This window comes from Marmota monax, unplaced genomic scaffold (genome assembly GCF_021218885.2).
Source record: "Marmota monax isolate L192 unplaced genomic scaffold, Marmota_monax_Labrador192_F-V1.1 WCK01_AAM20220418_F8-fsc00033, whole genome shotgun sequence".
NCBI lineage: Eukaryota > Metazoa > Chordata > Mammalia > Rodentia > Sciuridae > Marmota > Marmota monax.
In genome coordinates, this window is record NW_026694282.1 from 6,258,556 (window position 1) to 6,266,977 (window position 8,422).

Below are 8,422 nucleotides of genomic sequence, written 5' to 3' on the forward strand. Positions count from 1 at the left end.
GTCAATATGTCCATTTCCTCCCAAAGTAAATCAACTCCTTAAATGAGCATTACTTGTTGAGTTATTATTCATTGATGCATCAGTTTTTACAGTTTGTTGTGATAACTATCGAAGAAGCTGTAGTTTGGTTTTATCTTTGTCTTCACCGGCACTGGGATGAAGATAGGAATTCTGGCAATGATGCTAAGAAAAAAATTATGTAACATTCCAACAGGCACTAAGAAAACAATTTTTTGAACAATTTACATTATCCTGAACAGAATTATTAAATATAATGAGAAGGAAAGGTGAAAGTAAACAAACAGATCTGTTAACCTCCTTATTTGTTCACATATTAAAACAATTTTCAACAGCTGTTTACCCAATCTAAATTAAACCATTAAAATCACATGAATAAAAAAAATTTGGATCCATTTATTCATGAGCGCTCCTCATATATGATATATGGACATACACACATACAGACATACAACACAAAACAGAAGTGTGCACACATAACATACAACACATAAGACAATAGTAAAGGCCTTGTAGCTTTACCTAGGTGAAATCTCCATTGCAATGCTTAAAAACTCCACAGTCAAAAAATAAAACTGATCAGAAAAACATTATCCTAGGTCTGTATGAGCTCAAAAATAAAATAGAACTTTATGATGTGGGAAAAGGCAAATAATAAAATAAATATTGAAAAAAACATCCTGGTTAATCACCGTCGCAGATGTAAGAATAGCCAAACTGGAGTTCTGGATATCAGCTGTTATGGATTTGAGTCAAATCATCTTCCTTTTGGCCTGTAGAAATTGTTTTAGTTAATCTCTCTGGAATCCAAATCGGCTGCTGTTCTCCCTGTGGAAAAACACAAACAGAACCCCGACTCCAGACAATCACTGGGTCAGGACCTTTCCATTGTCCTGTTAGAATATCCTTCCAAAGTACCTTAGGCTTATGTACATTTTTTGGACACATATGCCTTTCCGCAGCACTAAGCCCTGAGGAATCCAAATTTAAAAAGTTTAGAGTAAAAAGGGTTATTTTAAGTTTATCTTTGGGTGACATATACCCCTTTCCAATTCCCTCTTTTTGCTTTAGTAAGTACATTTTAATAGTTTGATGAGCTCTTTCAACTATGCCTTGTCCCTGTGGATTGTATGGAATTCCTGTTATATGAGTAATGCCAAATGATGAGCAAAATTGTTTAAAAGAGGTAGAAATATAACCAGGACCATTATCTGTTTTTAACTGTTTTGGAACGCCCACAGTGGCAAAATTTTGTAAGCAATGAGCTATAACATCTTTAGTTTTTTCTCCGGAATGAAGGGAGCCCATCAAAAATCCGGAAGAAGTATCAACTGTAACATGCAAATATTTTAATTTTCCAAATTGTGGCAAGTGTGTGACGTCCATCTGCCAAATATGGTTAGGTATCAGTCCTCTAGGATTGACTCCAAGATTAACTTGTGGTAAAAAGGTCACACAATTTTGACATTGTTTTATTATTTGTCTAGCTTGTTCCTTAGTTATTTTAAAACGCTTTTGTAAAGTATTAGCATTGACATGGAACCTTTTATGAAAATGTGTAGCTTCTTCTAGTGTAGAGAAAATATGTATGTCATGTGTAGTTTTATCTGCTAAATCGTTGCCCAAACTAAGGGCTCCAGGCAATCCTGTATGTGCTCTGATATGTCCTATAAAGAATGGATCTTTTCTGTCCCAGATTACACTTTGTATAGCAGAAAACAAAGAGAAAACAGTAGAGGAAGGGGAAATCCTGCCAGCATCTTCAAGGGATACTATAGCATTAACTACATACTGACTATCAGAGAATAAATTAAATACAGAATCTTTAAACATCACAAAAGCTTGTAAAACTGCATTAAGCTCTACCTTTTGAGCTGATTGTTTGGGTACTAAAAATGTAAAAGTTTGATCAGGGGTAACTACTGCTGCTGTACCATTATTTGACCCATCAGTGAATACATTTGGAGCATTCATGATAGGGGTTTTTCTTGTCATTTTTGGAAAAACTACAGGATGCGAAGACCAAAAAGACAACAAAGGATTAGATGGTAAGTGATTATCAAATGAAACATTAGATTTACACATGATTATTGCCCAAGTATTTAACTCATTAGCTAACTCATCAATTTGATCCATAGTATATGGAGTAATAATTTTATTGGGAGAAATTCCAAACACTCCCTTTGCTGCTTTTATTCCTTTGAGTATTAATTGTCCTACAGCCTCAGGATACCTAGTAAGAATAGTGTTAGGAGAATAAGATAAATGTATCCACAATAATGGACCTTCTTGCCAAAATACTCCTGTAGGAATATTTTTTGTTGGTATTACAATAAATAATAAAGGCAAAGTTATATCAATTCTATCCAAATGCATATTTTCCATATATGTTTCAATAATTTTTAATGCCTTTCTTGCTTCAGGCGTTAACATGCGGGGTGAATTTGGATCTGATGGACCTTTTAGGATATCAAATAAAGGTCCCAACTCTCCTGTTGGTATGCCTAGATAAGGCCTTATCCAATTTATGTCTCCTAATAACTTTTGAAAGTCGTTAAGTGATTTGAGTTGATCTACTCGTATTTGAATTTTTGGTGGACGGACCATGGTTGAGGATAATAGAACTCCTAAATAATTAATTGGAAAATTTAATTGTACTTTATCTATTGCTATCTCTAGATTATAATTTTTTAATAAATTTGTAAGTGTGGCATAACATTCTAGCAATGTGTTTTTATCTTTGTGTGCTAACAATACATCATCCATATAGTGAAATATTTGTAGTTTAGGATTTTGATTTCTAAGTGGCTGGATTGCTTTGTTAACATAAATTTGACACATAGTTGGGCTGTTAGCCATCCCTTGAGGGAGTACTTTCCATTCATATCTCTGATCAGGACCTTCATGATTCAGTGCAGGGATAGTAAATGCAAAATGTGGACTATCCTCAGGATGAATTGGAATTGAAAAAAAACAATCTTTAATATCTATAGCTAAAACGTACCAGGTTTTTGGCAAAGCAGACAATTGAGGAATCCCTGATTGAGCAGGTCCCATAATAACCATCTCATTATTAATGGCTCTTAAATCTTGCAATAATCTCCATTTACCAGATTTCTTTTTAATGACAAAAATGGGAGTATTGTAAGGAGATACGGAAGGTTGTATATGTCCCTCCGCTAATTGTTGTTTGACCAGGTCATGGGCTGCTTGTATCTTTTCTTTAGTCAGGGGCCACTGAGGAACCCATACTGGTCTATCTGATTTCCAAGTAATTTTTATTGCCTCAGTGACCCCTTCTGAAAACCCAGTCCATGTCTATTTATTCCCTGATCTATCTGAATTGGTGCTGCTATGCCTTGTTCTCCTAATCTTTTTTCTTTCCTGAAACCTTGTCTAGCCCTAATAGTGGGCGCATTTGGATTGATGTTATTTGTTAATGTCAAACCTAATTGATCTAGGACATCTCGTCCCCATAAATTTATAGGAAGATGATCCAATACATATGGCTGTATAGTTCCTTCACATCCTTCAGGATCCTTCCAATCTAATACCATTGCACTTCTATGGGGATTAGTCGCCACTCCTAGGCCTCGAAGCGTTTGAGTGGCTTGTTGTAACGGCCAATGTTTTGGCCATTCTTGACGAGATATGATGCTAAGGTCTGCACCTGTATCCAGTAGTCCATTAAATTCATGTCCTTGAATATTTAGTTTTAGCATGGGACGAGAATCTAAATTTAAAGACAGCATAGCCCAATCTACACCTGTGGAGCCTAATCCCCTGGAACCTCTTTCTATAGTACTACTGGAAAATTTATCATGTAGGCTGGGTATTATTAATAACTGTGCTATTCTATCTCCTGGTGAAATTACTGATATACCCTTTGGAGAGCTAGCTATAATTTTTATTTCACCTTCATAATCGGGATCAATTACCCCGGGACATATCATAAGTCCTTTTAGCGTAGAAGAACTGCGTCCTAACAATAAGCCTACTGTTCCTTGGGGAAGAGGTCCTTTTACTCCTGTGGGAATGATTTGAACTCCCATCTCTGGAGTTAGTACTGCTCTGGCGGAGGCGCAGATGTCCAACCCTGCGCTTCCTCTGGTTCGTCTGATGAGAGATCTGATGGATAATGTGTCCTGGGCACTACCCTGATGGTGTTGCTGGGTTCCTCCATGGTGTTTCTGGGTTCCTCCAGTGCCCCGTACATTTGTGGTCGTGGGCCCCGGAGCATTGGGCCCCCCTGTCCGTTTTTTGGCAATGGAGCTCGATGCCTTTCTCCACGATATCGTGGGTAAACACTTGGTCCTTGTCTGTTTTTTGATAACGGAATACCCTCTATGGTGGTTTGAGAACGGCATTCATTAGCCCAATGTTTCCCTCTACGGCATCGTGGGCAAATACCCGGTATTCTATTCGTTTGATATCTAGCTTTGTTAAACCCTCCTCCTATGGGGCAACTCCTTTTAAAATGTCCTGTTTGATCACAATTATAGCATGTTTTTGGCCTGGCATCTAAAGCCTGTTGTACTGCTGCTAAGACTTGCCCTTGTTCATTAATGTCTCTACATAATTTAATATATGTGTTTAAATCTTCATGTCTCCATGGTCTAATGACCTCTCTGCAACAACGATTTGCTTGGTCATAAGCCAGTTGTTTTATAAATGGCATTGCCTGTTCTGTATCCCCAAAAATTCTGGAAGCTGCTTGAATAAGCCTATCTACAAATTCAGCGTAAGGTTCATTAGTTCCTTGTATTACCTTAGATAATTGACCTTGTAAACCTCCATGCCCCTGTAAAGTTTTCCATGCCCTAACCGCATCTACAGCAATTTGTGCGTATACGCCAGGATCATATTCAATTTGTTGCCGTTGACCCTCATAAGGCCCTTTTCCTAACAACATATCTAGATTTCTTTGAGGGTAACCGGCTGCTGCATTTCGTCTAGCTGTCTCCCTGCAAAATTCCTCATTGGCAACCTTCCATAACAAATATTGTCCTCCATTTAGCACAGATTTACACATACTAGCCCAATCTGCTGGCGTCATGTCCAAGTTGGTAATGGATTCGACCATGCTTACAGTGAACGGTGCTTGAGGACCATAGGTTGTTACAGCCTCCTTTAACTGCTTCACTGTTTTGAAATCTAAAGCACGGTGAATTCGCTGCCCTCCTGCCTGCTCAAGTACAGGGCATGCTAATCTTTGAGGTCCTGTCTCAGGATCCCATCTATCAACTACGGGGTTTGAGGGCCACTCAGCTATCTCCATAGGGGGAGCTGTTGGTTGAATTACGCCCTCTGGTGATAGAACGGTGTTAGTAGCAGCCTCCTGTTGTAGCTTTTTCCCTAATAGCTGTTTCTCCTCTAAGCTTTCTTCCTTTAAATTTTCTTCCTCTGTCTGACTAGCTTGAGAGACCTTCTCTTTTGCTTGATCTAAAATGTCTTTCTCCATGGTCTGAACCTCTAACAATTTACTTAACACTCTTTCAGTTTGTTTTTTACTAATTTCTAATCTGTTATAAAGATAACGCAACCCAGTAAGATAACACAAAACAAAACCGAAACAGGATGAAACAAAAACGGAACAAAAAATCGTTGTATCAATTTTCCTATTTTCTTGACATGTGCATTTGTGGTCTATTTCTATCTCTTCCTCAGGGGTGAACAACTTCAAACCTTGAGCCAACCATTTTTCCCAATCTGCCTGAGAAAATTCTAGGGATAGGCAGCTTGAAACAAACACAAAACAAATCAAAACAAGAACACATTGTTTTTTAAAATGGTCGCCCATTCTCTCGCCTTCCCTTAGGGGCAAGCAATTTCACTTACCCCGAAGCTTCAGACGTTCCCCGAACGGGCCGCCAAATGCCGCAGTCTGGCTGGGCACAAATCACGAGCCACTGAAGCAGGAACAAACTTTATTTTTAAACTGCAGGAAAACACTTCACACAGCTCCCGGGGAATCCTCCCGAACGCGCCAGGAGGCTTGTCCAGGAACCCCCAGCCGGAAATATCTCTCCCGGAAATCCCTCCTCCTGCACTTCCCCAACCAATGGGAACTCTCGGGGAATCCCCGGAAATCCCCATGAGAACTCCAAAATAGTGCGAGAACTCAAAAGTTGCGGCAGAGGCGGATAGTAATGCCTCGCCTGTCAATCAATACTGTTGGCAAAATGCCAGGGGCCATACAGACTCGGCCGTGGCTCTCAGCATGGGTCAAATGGTGGTTCCATTTCAAGTTTTTTTAAGGAATCTCCTTACTGCTTTCCAGATTAGTTGCACCAATTTACAGTCCCACCAGCAATTTCTCAAAGAAACTAAAAAATCCTTTAAAGAAAGGAAAGTGGATGCTATATGGCCAAAAATTAACCATTGCCTACTATGTAGGAACTCAGTGTTTGTTCTATTCTTTCAACCCCTTGCTTTTGCTTAAAGTTCCCAAAATATAAAACCAGGAAGATATTCGAGAGACTTACCCACTTTGTGTGAAATATAAGTCATTCACTCAGAATAAACCTGTTCTCTGTCCATTGAAATCTTATCATCCTAAAAAATTCAATAAACACACTTCCTCCATGAAACTTTATTAAAGGGCTTTTCTCTGCTTACGTTCACACTAATATTTGACATACACAGATTTTAATCCTATTTGTGCATATGTGTGTGTAAGTGTGTGTATGGTGTGTGTTTATGGTGTGTGTGTGTGTGTGTGTGTGTGTATGAGAGAGAGTGAAAGAAAGAGAAGGAAAGACTTATAAAACAATAATTAATATAATTTGATGTATACTGATATTTTAAAATTTTTATTCTAATTTTCATGATGCTGATGGACACTAAGCCAATTTCACAATCAAATAGTGAGCTGTGGCAAACACTTTGAAAAGTATTGCCCAGTAGTTAAGTGTAAATTCTAGACTCAGAGGGGCCAGACTTGAGACCTGGCTCTGTCACTCAGATATGTGTCCTTGAACAAGTCACTTTGCTTTTCTCTAAGACTCAGACTTAATCAAAAGGGGTCACAATAAGCCATTTCTCCCACTAGTTGTCCTTCCATAAACAAGTCACACTTTTAGGCCTCCATGTTCTCATACTTGCTGTTCCCTTAGCCTAGAATTCTTGTATTTCCCTTTTCTGTAGCGAAAACTTTTACTGAGCATTCAAATCTTGACTCATCCATTTCTTCCAACAATAGTTTTGGAGTACATAAAGAGAAAAAAGGCGTTCTCAACCTCAAGGAATTCTGTTTAATGGCAAAATTGAGACACCTGGGTAGAATTAAAAACTCTTTCTCATGCTATCCAAATATTTTCTACATAACTTTACTGAGGTCTTTATCACTTATGGCATAGCTCCATTCCCAGATATCTATATCTTTCAAGAGATAGTGAATGTCTCAAGAATAGGGACTATTCTTTAGATTCTTAAAATTCCAGAATCTACCCTAGAGTCCCAAACTCTGTAAATAATGTCTGCTACAAGAATATAAGCATAAACACATAAAATGGAATCGTGATATATCAGAAGAATTTCAGTGGGTCCCACATCCCCAGGTTCTGGTCAATTGTTTAAGTCTTCCTGGTGAAACAAAAAGTAGGAAAAGGCTATAGTTCATGTGGGTGGCTAACCAAACTGTAGTAGACACACACAACTAAGTATTATTTACTCATAAACGGAAATGAACTATTGACACATGCTACAACATGGTAGAATCTGAAAACATCATGCTAAGTGAAAGAAGCCAGACACAAAAAGCCACAATGTTTTATGATTCCATTTAAAGAAGATTTTACCAAGAATAGGCAAATCCACAGAATCAGAATAGTGGACTAGTGATTACCAAAGTTGGAGAAGGGGAAGGAAATGGGAATGAGTTCAGGGTTTCTTTTTGGGGTGCTGAAAATATCCCAGAGCTAAATAGACGTGATGGTGGCACACACTGTGAAAATACTACATGTCACTCATGGTAAATTTTACGTTAGGAATATTTTACCCGCTCCCCACCACGTACACATTTTAAGATTTCCTAGCAGTGGTTATTGTATTGGTTTTTGTTTTCTTGGCCTACAGTTCCCAGTTTCTTCTGACCTGAAGCTGCTGTGGGGAGATTCTTTCCCTTTGAATCTATAACTTAATCCTCCACCACACACTTGTGTCATCTTTATGGCAACCCAGTTCTCCCAGGAGTAACTCTAAGAAGAGCTTCTAATTGTGTACCAGGAATATTTTATTTGATTCGTAAATACTTACGAGGCTCCAACTACACAGCAATCACTGTATTAGACACTGGGGATTTTATGGTGAATAAGGCAAATGAGATAGCTACTCTCAAGGAACTTAAATCAGAGAAAAGAGACAGGAAATAAATAAATGAAAGACAATTTCACAAATTTCCAGT

The 8,422-nt window shown here is 38.4% G+C and overlaps 1 long non-coding RNA gene across 1 annotated transcript; it reads right to left on the reverse strand.

Annotated features, from left to right (window-relative positions):
• Nucleotides 1-394: 394 nt before the first annotated feature.
• LOC131425049 (uncharacterized) lies at nt 395-6,140 on the reverse strand. The gene is made up of 2 exons (XR_009228864.1): nt 5,857-6,140; nt 395-846 (listed from the first exon to the last, which is right to left on the reverse strand). It is a non-coding gene; the product is annotated as an uncharacterized LOC131425049 (long non-coding RNA).
• Between the last annotated feature and the right edge of the window lie 2,282 nt (nt 6,141-8,422).